An 11,465-nucleotide genomic window follows, 5' to 3' on the forward strand; every position below is an offset into this window, starting at 1 on the left:
TCCAAGTCTCCCTGTTATTTTATGTGACTTCAAGCCAGCAATAAATATCCTTTGATTTTTTTGATTTGCTTAAAGTGTTTGAATTCAAGTGAAATATTACAAGTTAAGAAACGAGTGACAGTCTAATATTTTATGCTTCAAGCTCCTTAAGTCTTCGAATTCAAGATTTTATTTATTTACTTTGCTAACTGGTTGCCCTCTCAACAGAACAAATGACACAGAAACGGGAACATACAGATTACTCCTAAGTTAGAAGACGAGCGTTATCCGCCTTATGCCTGATCCCTGTTTTAAGGAGGACTCCTGTGGACTGTGTAACAATGAAACAAAGTAGTGAGGAAGCTATTGAATTCACCACGTGACACAAACTGTACAGTAACCAAGAATAATTACCAAGACACAGATGAAATGAGAGAGCAGACAAATCTACACCGGGCTTGTGGGAGGTTTCACAAAAGAGGAATCAATGGTGCCTGAGGACAGACAGACCACAACTTGGAATGGCAAGCAGGAGGGAAAAGAGGCGGCTCAGCGCTGGGCTCCTGGGAGCAGCAGGAAGCTGTTTTCCACTACAGTAAAGATCCGGTTGGTTTTGTGGCTAAAGAGGAGAAGGGGGAGCTGAGTCATCCCTGTGCCTGGAGGAGCAGCTTTTATCCTTGGTCATGGTGGGTACAAGTTGTGAAACGATGACTTCGAAATATGGCCATGTGGTCCTGACCCGCCTCTCTCAGGATGGAGCGTTTGTTTCTATAAAATGCAGTTGATACTGCCTGGTCCCACCTAACAGTTCTTCCCTCGGGTCCTCTTTCTAGCTGGCGCTGACAAAGGAGCAGCAACCTGCCTGCCTTCGGATTAAGCAGAAACAGGAAAGTGAAAGAAGACACCGTGAAAACTCGCTCCATTGCAACTGGCCCGGGCTTACCCACAATGCAACTGTCACCAAGGGAAGGGAGTGAAGGGAGCCTCTCTACGCGTGAGAGATGAATCAAAGGTCGGAACTGATCGTATAGAAACATCGGAACCCGAATTTCCTCACTCTGATTACTTCTGCACGAACATTTTATTTAGAAATCTCTCTGGCTGGAAATGGACTTGTCTGTCAAGTACCACGGTTATAATAACGGCACTACACTGCAAAGTAAGAGTTAACTGCGGAAATGAACGTTAGCATCCCGCGGTGGCTGGGAATGTGTAACCAGCTCTCGCTGCCGAGGACAGAGGGGCAGAGTACGGGTGCCGCACAATCAAAAAGAAATGCAACCTGTGAGTCAGCTATGACCTTGGAGAGCAGGGAGAGACACCTTCGAAACGGGATTTTTATTTCATTGCTTGTTCCTCCAAGCAAATTTTGGCTTCCTTCCTGATGGAGATCTACTCTGTGTGACAAGGAGCCTGGAACTGTTGAAAGAGAGCCTGTTGTCTTCCTTCAGGTTCTTTCTTAAAAATAAATGTAATATCTTAAAGTCAACAGACTTCGGGATCTTCCATCTACGCACTAAGTTGTGCGTAATAAAGCCAAGGGCCCTGTCACAGAGAAACTACTTCATAGGAGCCAAGCTCACTGTAAGTGTGAAGCATTCTTTAGATTCCATGTATGCCTGGAAGCCTAGGAACTGCCCCTGCTCTCCCTGACAGTCATGATTTTTGTCTTCCTTTCCAAAAGCCCAAGCCTTCTCTGTGATGATTTTTATGTGTCCTTTTATTTTATTGAATGATAGTATAACGTTTGATGTTTATTAATATATGTGCTTGAGGGCTTCAGCAGCAATATTATAACATTAAATAGTTTAAACAATATAATATTCAACTCTAGAAATGAGTAAATTTTTTTTTATAAACCAATATTAACTTATTCAAAAAATGGACTCGAAGATATCGGAACCAGACAGTCCTTTGGTTTTCAAACTTCAAACCTGATATTTTTCAACACATGCCTGTGGACAACCTAAGAATCTAGTAGGATTACTTAGGAAACGTTTTCCTTTTATGTCAATGCTATTGCCTCTACCCCCATCTTAAAGAGGTCAGCTTCAAGAACCTTGAGCCAAAAATTCCTGCCCTTTGTAAATTATACAGTCTCAGGTACAGGACGGTCAAGTGGACAGAGTATGTAAAACAGAGTGCTCTCCAGCCCAGAAACATACAAATGCATAGAAGAGACTAAACGAGAGACGTCTCCAAGACGGTCACATCTACAAGGGAAGCAGCCGCTGCAAACGTGACACTTTTGCCTGCAACGTCGTGTTGTGGAGATGTCACGGCTACACTCCATGGTTAATCTTACCCAGTCAGACACGGAGGTGACAGTGTATTCTTATACATGTTACATGAAAGCAGAAGAGGGAGCAGGGTGTGTGTGTGCGTGCGTGCGTGCGTGCGTGCGTGTGTGTGTGTGTGTGTTTGTGATGCAGGGACCAAGAATGAGAGGGGAGCAGAACATTGATGAATAAAGAATGGATAAAAAAAAGTCATAGTGAAATCCACTGGTTTGTGTGTTAGCTTTAAAAATTAGTATGAAAATGACATTTTGAAAAGGAAGAATGTGTAAGCCTAAAAGAACACACATGGTGACATAAATTTCTCTTCGCCTACTTGCTTCCAACTATTTTCCAAAAATAATATAATTAGAGATGAAAAACATATTAGCCAGGCGTTGATATTATGTAGCTATACCGGTCATATGATATATCACATAGACACTATTGTGCATTACCTGAAATCTAACACATAAGTGGAATCATTATGTCCCTTATATGAGTAACAAGCAGTGATCTTTTAGGTATAAAACAGACACGAGTCTTTGCTGTGAGCTCTCACCAGCCCCGCGCCCTGTCCCCTCACTGTGTATGGGTCTCTTCGTTGAAGAGGGTGGCTAGCCTTTCATACTTGGACTCAGAAAATCTCCCTTAGTCTGTTGTCTTGGATTCTGAGTTACAATTGCTGACAAATTCTCTCATTCTGTCATTCTATGTCTTCTATGGTAGGGTCATCGATTCCGTATTTGTGGTGACAAATGGCGTGAAAAAGGATTCACTGCTTTCTTTTCCAAAAAGTTGCCCTGTTGAGCCAGACACACACTGGGAGCCTGTGTGTCTGTCCTCCCTGCATCGGAGGCATCACCATTCTTATGCACCGTTCTTGTATGTGCTTCTGTCCATCGAGAGTCTCACTTACCGCTGCTCTGTTTTATTTTGCTCTGCTTGGCTGTCACAGTGTAAATGCATGCTCTACGGATGCGAACCTCCCAATGCCGGGACTATCTGAAATGTGCCTCCTTGGGGATGCTCTTTTTTTTTTTTGAAAGAGAAAATTCTGAAAACTGTTTCACTTTTCCAAGTAACGGGGATTCTTTTCAGCGTTGCTCTTTTGTCCCTGCATCCCCCAGACTCATGTGTAGGTGTTCTTACTATCGGTGGGAGCATGGTCGTTTACAGAAGAGCTCAGGGACCACTGAGAGCTTTGCGATGTTGAGTTTCTAAACATGAGACGCCCACCGCACGACTGCAGCATGGCCCTTCAGTTCTTCGTGTTTTTGGCAAAGTTTACCCCCTATATTTCTGTGTCTTGATGCTGCTATAGAAAAGGGTGTTCCCTGCAATTACATCTTCTAACAGGATGTTTGTATTTTTTTTTAACTAATTTATAGTAATTTTGTGGCTCTCCTGCCATAACATTTTAATTAAAATGTAAATTTATCTCCTAGTTTTTTCATTAAATAATCTGTAAACCACAGTTTGCCCACCTCTTTCAAACATTTTAGTGTTACTATCTTTCCAATGCTCTATTGTTGTTACCTTTACTATTAACTTACAATACTAAGAAGCAAATTCAGAGGCCTTGCCTGCCCGGCAAGCACCACCGAGCTACATCTCCACCTCCAAAATATATTTCTATTGGTGACTCATACATTTGTACTTAGGACTGAAAGTTCAATAATAATAATAGCAAATGCTTCTTTGGCTTCAGCGAAAATGCTTCCAAGTAGTGGTCCTGCTGTGGAGAAATTATAGCATAAAAATGCCCAAGAGACACCTGACAAAATTCAATATACATTCTTGATAAAATACATAAGGAGCCAATGGCTATGTCTTGCATCTAGCACAGCTCTCCTCTGGGCTCTAATAAGCACTCACATCCCTCATCCCTCGAAGCCTACATTGGGGTGTTTTGTTCTTCCCAGACAGGGTAGGCTGCTCTGGTCTGAATAGCTCTTATGCCTGGTCTACATCTTCATAAATAGCCCCTTCAGAAGCTCTCTGAGACACCTGTGGCTGAACATGCCTTCTCTGTCCAGTGGTAGCTAAGACTGACACAGATAGTTTTCTTTTATGTCTGTATCCTTACACACCAGAGCTGACCAAAGAGCCCGACTTCATCAAGATAAGGGTGAACTACAATGTAAATCAGCGTGCTGCACTCGTTCGTTTAGCTCTCGGAAATTCTCGTGCTAATGCCCATACTGTTCCCTGTCACTACAGCTAGATATGCCCCTCACCGGCATAGACCAGCTGCTGGCCCAGACCCCACTTGAAGTTGTGGTAGCACATGGATAAAGGCATTCGATTCGCTGGTCCTTGAGAGCTGGAAGACTCCGACTGCTAATGGCATTGGGATTCCACGTTTTGGGGGCGCTTTGGAGCTGCCGTCCTCCTCAACAGCCTCCAGTCTACCTCAGTTTCCTTTCTCTTTCAGACTTAGGTTTTAATTTGTTGCATGTGCTTTCCTTCCCTTGAGCTATAATTTTCACACAGGAAATTCATGTCTCTAGTTTTGGCTAATGTATATGATAATTACTTGCATTATTAAGACTTTTATAAAGCCCTAGCGTGGGGTTGCTACCCGCGCCTTGATGGCATAGGTTCCGGGATGAAAGACACACACAGCCTTTATATTTGAACATTCCTTAAGCAGCTCAATAGCTGGGCAGCTGCCTAGCCTCCGTGCTGTTAGAATCTACCTCCCGCCGATAATTCTGAGTTACTACTTACTAATTTCTATGTTCTGTCTTGGCTGCTCCTGACCCAGTTGAGCAGCCCTCTCGGGCACATTCTCTCAGTCCCTTTACATGGCGGTTCTGCTTCTCTCTCCTGCTCACTTCTCTGGTTTGGCATTCCTCTCAATCTCTCCTTCTTCACGGTTGCCAGCCTGGGAACCCTAAATCCCTTCTCTTTGCCTCTTACCCTCTTCCCTGGGCTGCTGGCATCCTTATTTCTCAATCAGGATTTACTGGGGGCAGGTTCCCAGAAGCTGTGTGCAGGCCCTCTTGTGAACACTGTTTTGGGGACCCGATTAGCATCAGAATACAAGCAGCTACAACTACTGCTCCAATTAAAACACTTTTACCACCTCCAGAAGTTTGCCAATGTCCTCTGACATCAATCCACACTTCCTACGTGATCCCCAACTTCTATCAGTATCTGTTATTTTGGCAGATTCTGTAACTAGCAGAGATGAGTCACACAGAGAAAATCATCGCTTCCATCTCTGGGTCTCTGATGTCATCGGCTTTGAAATCGGTTTGGGTTTTCCATTTGTTTAGAAATTTGTATATGTTGTCAACAGATGTTAAAATGTATCTGCAGGAAATTGTGTGGGGTCGTTTCTTAGGATTGGTTTTTATCATCTTTCCCTGTGTTTATTTCTTTTATCTTTTTCTTCCTTAACAGTTCAACTCTCCTGTAGTTGCTACTGATTTGAAGCTTTCCAAATCAGTTTAAATCAGGGTATTCCCCAAACGCTTTCCTTTCCCCCTTGGATTGTACAAGGAATAAAACAGATTCCAGAGATCTTACCCCAGCTAACTCTCCCCAGTACATGGACCAACTTTACTTTCCTGTTCTGTCTCCTCTAGCACCTGAGCATTTTATATGCTTTAATTGGCTCTTAGTTGAAAAGCTTTTTTGATGAATTCACGGTGAAGAATTTGATGGGGGCACTATCCTTCATGTTTTTCATTGTGTCCTAGGTAAATGTAAAAGTGAAAGTCCTGAGAAACCAGGGTACTGTCCTTAAGTGTATAATGAGTTCACTTTAATAATCAAAACTCTTTTTCATTTTGGCCCTCACAATTGTGAAAGTCATATTGAGATCTACACTGTCTGGGCCCCTCCATTCTTGTGTAATTATTAAACGTTTATTATAATTTCCACAGTCTTGTCTCCTTTGTACCTGGCTATTTTATGTATTTAAGAATAGCCTCACTAATTTCTTTCCTAAGAACAGTCTATATTTCTCACGGAATAATGGTCATATGTGAGGAGATCAAATGCCCATCACAAGTAGCATCTTTTAGCTTCCTAACCTCTGTGCCTTCCTTTCTGACTTATTGTTAAAATGGGCAATGCTCTTCTCTCACTTTAACCTCATCAACAAGAATATTTCACTCTCTATACTCCAGTCATCAAAATTCTATGTTCATTCAATAATCTCCTCGAATATTGATGACATCATCATCATAATCATCATCATCATTTACTCATTTTACATCCCAATCACAGCCCCCCTCCCTCTTCTCATTATAGTTCCACCCTTACAAATGCCTCTCGCCACTGCCCCTCCCCTTCCTCAGAGAAGGGGAGTGACTTTTACAGAACATTTTCCTAACCCACTGTTATGGTTTATGTTATGTATGCTGGGCCCAGGGAGTGGCACTACTAGAAGGTGTGTCACTGTGGGCGTGGGCTTTAACACTCTCCCCCTAGCTGCCTGGAAGTCAGTCTTCCACTAGCAGCCTTCAGATGAAGACATAGAACTCTCAGCTCCTCCTGCACCATGCCTGCCTGGATGCTGCCATGTTCCCACCTTGATGATAACGGACCGAACCTCTGAACCTGTAAGCCAGCCCCAATTAAATGCTGTCCTTATAAGAGTTGCCTTGGTCATGCATGGTATTTCTCCAAAGCAGTCAAGTCCTGACTAAGACATTCCCATTACATCGATGCAACTTGTATAAAGTTTACCTTGAAGCCACAGGAGACATCAATGAGATGGACTGACAGATGCTACACTAACTACTAGCTACTAGTGTGACTCCATCGTCATTGTGGCAATGTGTAGAGAAAGAAAGATGCCCTCTTTCTCCATGCCCTCCTTCTTTCTCTCCCCACTTCTCATGAGGAGACTTTGGCTTGAAGCTTTCCCTCCCAGCTTTCACTGGTCAAAGTTGGCTACATAACTGCTCATAAATTATGCATATGAGAAAATAACAACATCCCCAGTATTGGTTTAAGCTAGTCAGCTTGAACTCCCTCAGGCTGGACCTGACTGTAGTTCCCATGAAGCCTAGCATCATGTGGTGAATCGTGGGATCCTAAATAAAGTCTAAGGTCTCTTAGAATGGGAAATAGAAATTTTAATTAGACTAATCAATAGTTTATTTTGTAATTGTAATCTCTGCCCCATAATCGCTACGGCGTTTTGGAAATACTTCCAGTTGACCAGCACCCTTGTGGTATTTATGTATCTACGCTATTTACCTCTGGTCTATCTCCTTCTAGCATCAAGATGGCTGAAAGGTCCACACTCAACAACCAGAAGAATCAGAGGGTTAGTGGACACATTAGACATAGAAACCTCTTTAATTACATTTCTTGTTTTCCTCCTGGAGAGTGTGGGTGTGAGGACTGTGTCTCTTGAACTTGTTTCTGTAGCAGACACTTCTGTGAAGCTTCACGCTTGACTTGAGTCCTTGCCTCCTGTTAATTCCGCTCACTGGCCCACACCTGTAAAGATGGGGCTAGCAAAGGTTCTCTAAGTCCTCCAAGTACAAATGAATCCCTCATTCATCCTGGTTCCCACTTGTAGAATGACTGACAGAGGTGAGCCCCAAACTGAGGCCAAAGGACAAAGCTTTTCTCTGTGAAAAGGTAACTGGTTCACACCTGGATCCCGCTTGTGGCCCAGGCCTCATTAGCACCATTTTCTTACCCTGCAGAGAGCTCCCAGCCAGACCTCCATGAGCAGCAGCAAGAACAGCAGACTCTCTGTACCCTACAGTGGCTGAGCCTGCCTAGAGGAGCTGGGGAACATCTGGTAAGATTCTGCACCTTAGAGTGGCTGCAGAACATTCCGTGTTTGAATAAATGAACCCCTCAGCCTCACCACACAACACTGGAAGAGAGATGACTCCTCACTCAAAGCTGCTTTCTTCCTCCTTTGAGCAGCAGTTAAACTTCAAGTAACCTCCGTGCTTCCTTCCCTCCCAGAGCATGAACACAACCAGAGGACAAGTAGACGGGTGTTTCCAGGAGCCAATGAAATATTTTATGTATTTCAATGGGCGGTCAAGCCAGCTGGCCCTCACATGAAGGTATCCCCTGGAATGCACAAACACTGCTTTCTTCTCCATCGTAGAAGATGAAACAAAAACTTTCAAAATTCCTGAGAAACAGGATCAACACATTCTCGCAGCTGTCCTAACTGGAAATACAAGCAACTCCACGCTAAAGACATCCTAGAGGGAGAATATTCAGTATGCATTCCATTAAAATGTTTACACGCACACGCACACACACACACACACACACACACACACACACACACTATTCCTGCAGATGCCCACCCACAAGGTTGCTTTCAGGAACGCCATGCTAAGTCAGGACCATAAAGTTTCCTTATGAGTTTGAGTGTGATCTCTTCCACATCCCTCTATTCCACGATGTCTGATGTCTGCCTCTCCCTCAGCCATGCCATTCAGGAGCCTACACAAAGCACTGCTTGGTAAAGGGCTTCAAAGAGCCGCTCTCCACAGGACTGGGAGTAACCAGCACCTTCTTCTCTTTCTTTGATGCCTTTGCTGGAAACATTTGTGACAGGATATACTTTCACTTCTGGACAAGCGCACTTTCGATAAAGGACATCTTTTAAGTAGGGAATTTGAATGAAAGGGAATTATTACTGCCGATTAAGGTCTCTGCTCTTAAAAACAATGTGTTTCTGGGGAGAAACTCAATTGCTGGAGTGCTTGTCATGCAGGCACAAAGATCTGAGTTCACATTCCCAGAGCCTAATTAAAAAAAAAAAAACTGGGTAGCAGTAATATACATCTGTAATCCCAGAACTGAAGAGGCAGAGACAAGAGCAGCCCTGGGGTTCTCTGGTCAGCTAATCTTGCTGGATCAGCAAGCTCTAGGTTCAGTAAGAAATCCAGTCTCTAAAAATAAAATGGAGAGTAAGAGGGTACGACGCCCAACATCAACCCCTGTTTACATACCCACACACATGTACACACATGTATCACACATGTATACACATGCATCACACATATACATCATACAGAAAGACCATGCACACATCACATGTGCACACATATACACACATGCACACACATCACACACAGATACACACATCACACACAGATACACACATCTCACACATATACATATTACCTGTGCACACATATCACATCACACACACACACATCACATATGCATGCATGCATACACACACACCATCATCACATCATACACACATTCCCACAGTAATAATAACAAATATTAACAGTTGTTTCATCTGCTACAAGGAAACCTAGGAAATATAAGTTCCAGTGACTGAATGAATAAGTGAAGGAGGAGAGTCTGGCCTCTCATCTGCAGTGAGATATTAAACAACTTCCTGAACCCTCTGCCTCCTCACTCCCACTCTGTGGAGAGCACTAGTTTCTCCTTTGTAATACAATCAAGATTAAAAGTGATAGCCTATACAGTGAGAGCCATGTCTAATATATTGTAAAAGCCCAAGAAATGTTCATCGCTGTGACTATTGACTGCCGTACCTCAGCTTTCTCTTCCCATGATAATGAGGCTCTGTTTCTGGAATGGACCGGTTGTTCCTGAATGCAAAAACATGTCTTGAAGATGGAAGGATGCTCCTAATAAAAGTTAGTCTATGTCAGGTGACCCAAACAATATTATCCAGATTGTGGGAAACCATGAGGAAAGGGTGGACCAAAGACAAGAACCCACAGTCTTCATTGAGAAGCTTGGCTCGAAGCCAAACCCACTGGCTGGAGGACAGAGTCACCTCCAGAAGTGATACCAGCAAGTGATAGGCGGCTCAGGGGAGACCTCCCCAAACAAGCATTACTGAGTGTCTAGGTGCCCAACCATGGGGAGAGGGAGGTGAGTCTTCATTAATTGTGCAGTCCCATTGTAGAAAATTGAAACGACAGAGGTTTAAAAGATACTTGATTTCTACCTTCTCTCAAAGCCAGCACAGTTAAGGGCATATAAAGGCATTTTCATGAATGACCACAAATGCAGAATAGCTCCACAGGAGGGGAAAGGTATGAACAATTACATACTAGCTAGGATTCCCATTGTAACCTTTGTTTTTGTGATAAATACTTTGTGTTACAACCACCTGCAACAATCAAAACAAGAGCATAAGGGTTGGGGATTTAGCTCAGCGGTAGAGCGCTTGCCTAGCAGGCGCAAGGCCCTGGGTTCGATCCCCAGCTCCGGAAAAAACTAAAAAAAAAAAAAAAACTAAAACAAGAGCATAGCATGCGGCCATTTAGTGAGGAGTAGCAGAGCCTACATAGCATGTAGCCTGTATGCACAGAAGACCATGTCTGCATAAGTATGCTCCAGTATTCATTCACCCATGCTAAAATCACTTAGTAAGTAACAGAATTCTCAGAACACCCTCCGGTTAAACCACAACTCGCTAGAACCCAAGCCCCTTTCGTGCTCGTTGCTCTCCCCTTGCTTTCCAAGGGTGTGGCTTTCACACCCTGGTTTCTCATCTTCAATTTCAGCATATAACAGAAGCATACCCACTCTGCAAGTAGCCGAGACTGGCATTCTACTTTTTATGTGCTAAGCACAATCCAAAATGTGTCATATTTAGAAAACCGAGGTTTAGAATGATTAATCTTCTTGCCTAACTCACAAAGGTCACATGTTTCTGAACCACCATTCAAAAGCAGACAGTCTGGCTCCAGAGTCCATGATCTTAATATCATCACTTTGTGACAATTAAATATGGAGCGAATGTTGCAAATATTCATAGTCATTCAACAAATATTCATTAAGGTCTACAAAAGTAAGGTACAAAAGGAAAATCTTAGACCCCAAAGACCCAGGAGTCTAGTGGATAAGGTAATTGCATACATAAATAATTCAAATGCAAAGAAGCTTGTGCTAAATATTAGTAAGTGGTGTAGGTTTCAGGAAAGAAAAAATGACTCCTGCCTTTGATGAGAAATTTTCATGGAAAAATTAGAGCTCAAGTTAGGGACTAAAGAATAGATAAGGTTCAAATCATCAGACAGGGCATGACAGAACATTGCAATGACAATCACCTTCACCCAAGCTGACATGAAGATCATCAGAGAACACATTTTTAATAGTGATGTGTGAACCAACATCAGTAAGAATGATGGTGACCTAGCAGGCTTGTTAGAAGAGCTACCATAAAAAGACCATAACACTAAAATGTTGGTGAGAATGTAATACAACCAGATT

General features: G+C 43.0%; 1 long non-coding RNA gene across 1 annotated transcript; it reads left to right on the forward strand.

The window, feature by feature from the left end:
* Positions 1-230: 230 nt before the first annotated feature.
* Positions 231-1,468, forward strand: LOC134481702 (uncharacterized). Its single transcript, XR_010057441.1, has 2 exons — positions 231-665; positions 813-1,468. It is a non-coding gene; the product is annotated as an uncharacterized LOC134481702 (long non-coding RNA).
* The last annotated feature ends 9,997 nt before the right edge of the window (positions 1,469-11,465 follow it).

The sequence above is a fragment of the Rattus norvegicus genome, chromosome 14 (genome assembly GCF_036323735.1).
Source record: "Rattus norvegicus strain BN/NHsdMcwi chromosome 14, GRCr8, whole genome shotgun sequence".
Taxonomy (NCBI): Eukaryota; Metazoa; Chordata; class Mammalia; order Rodentia; family Muridae; genus Rattus; species Rattus norvegicus.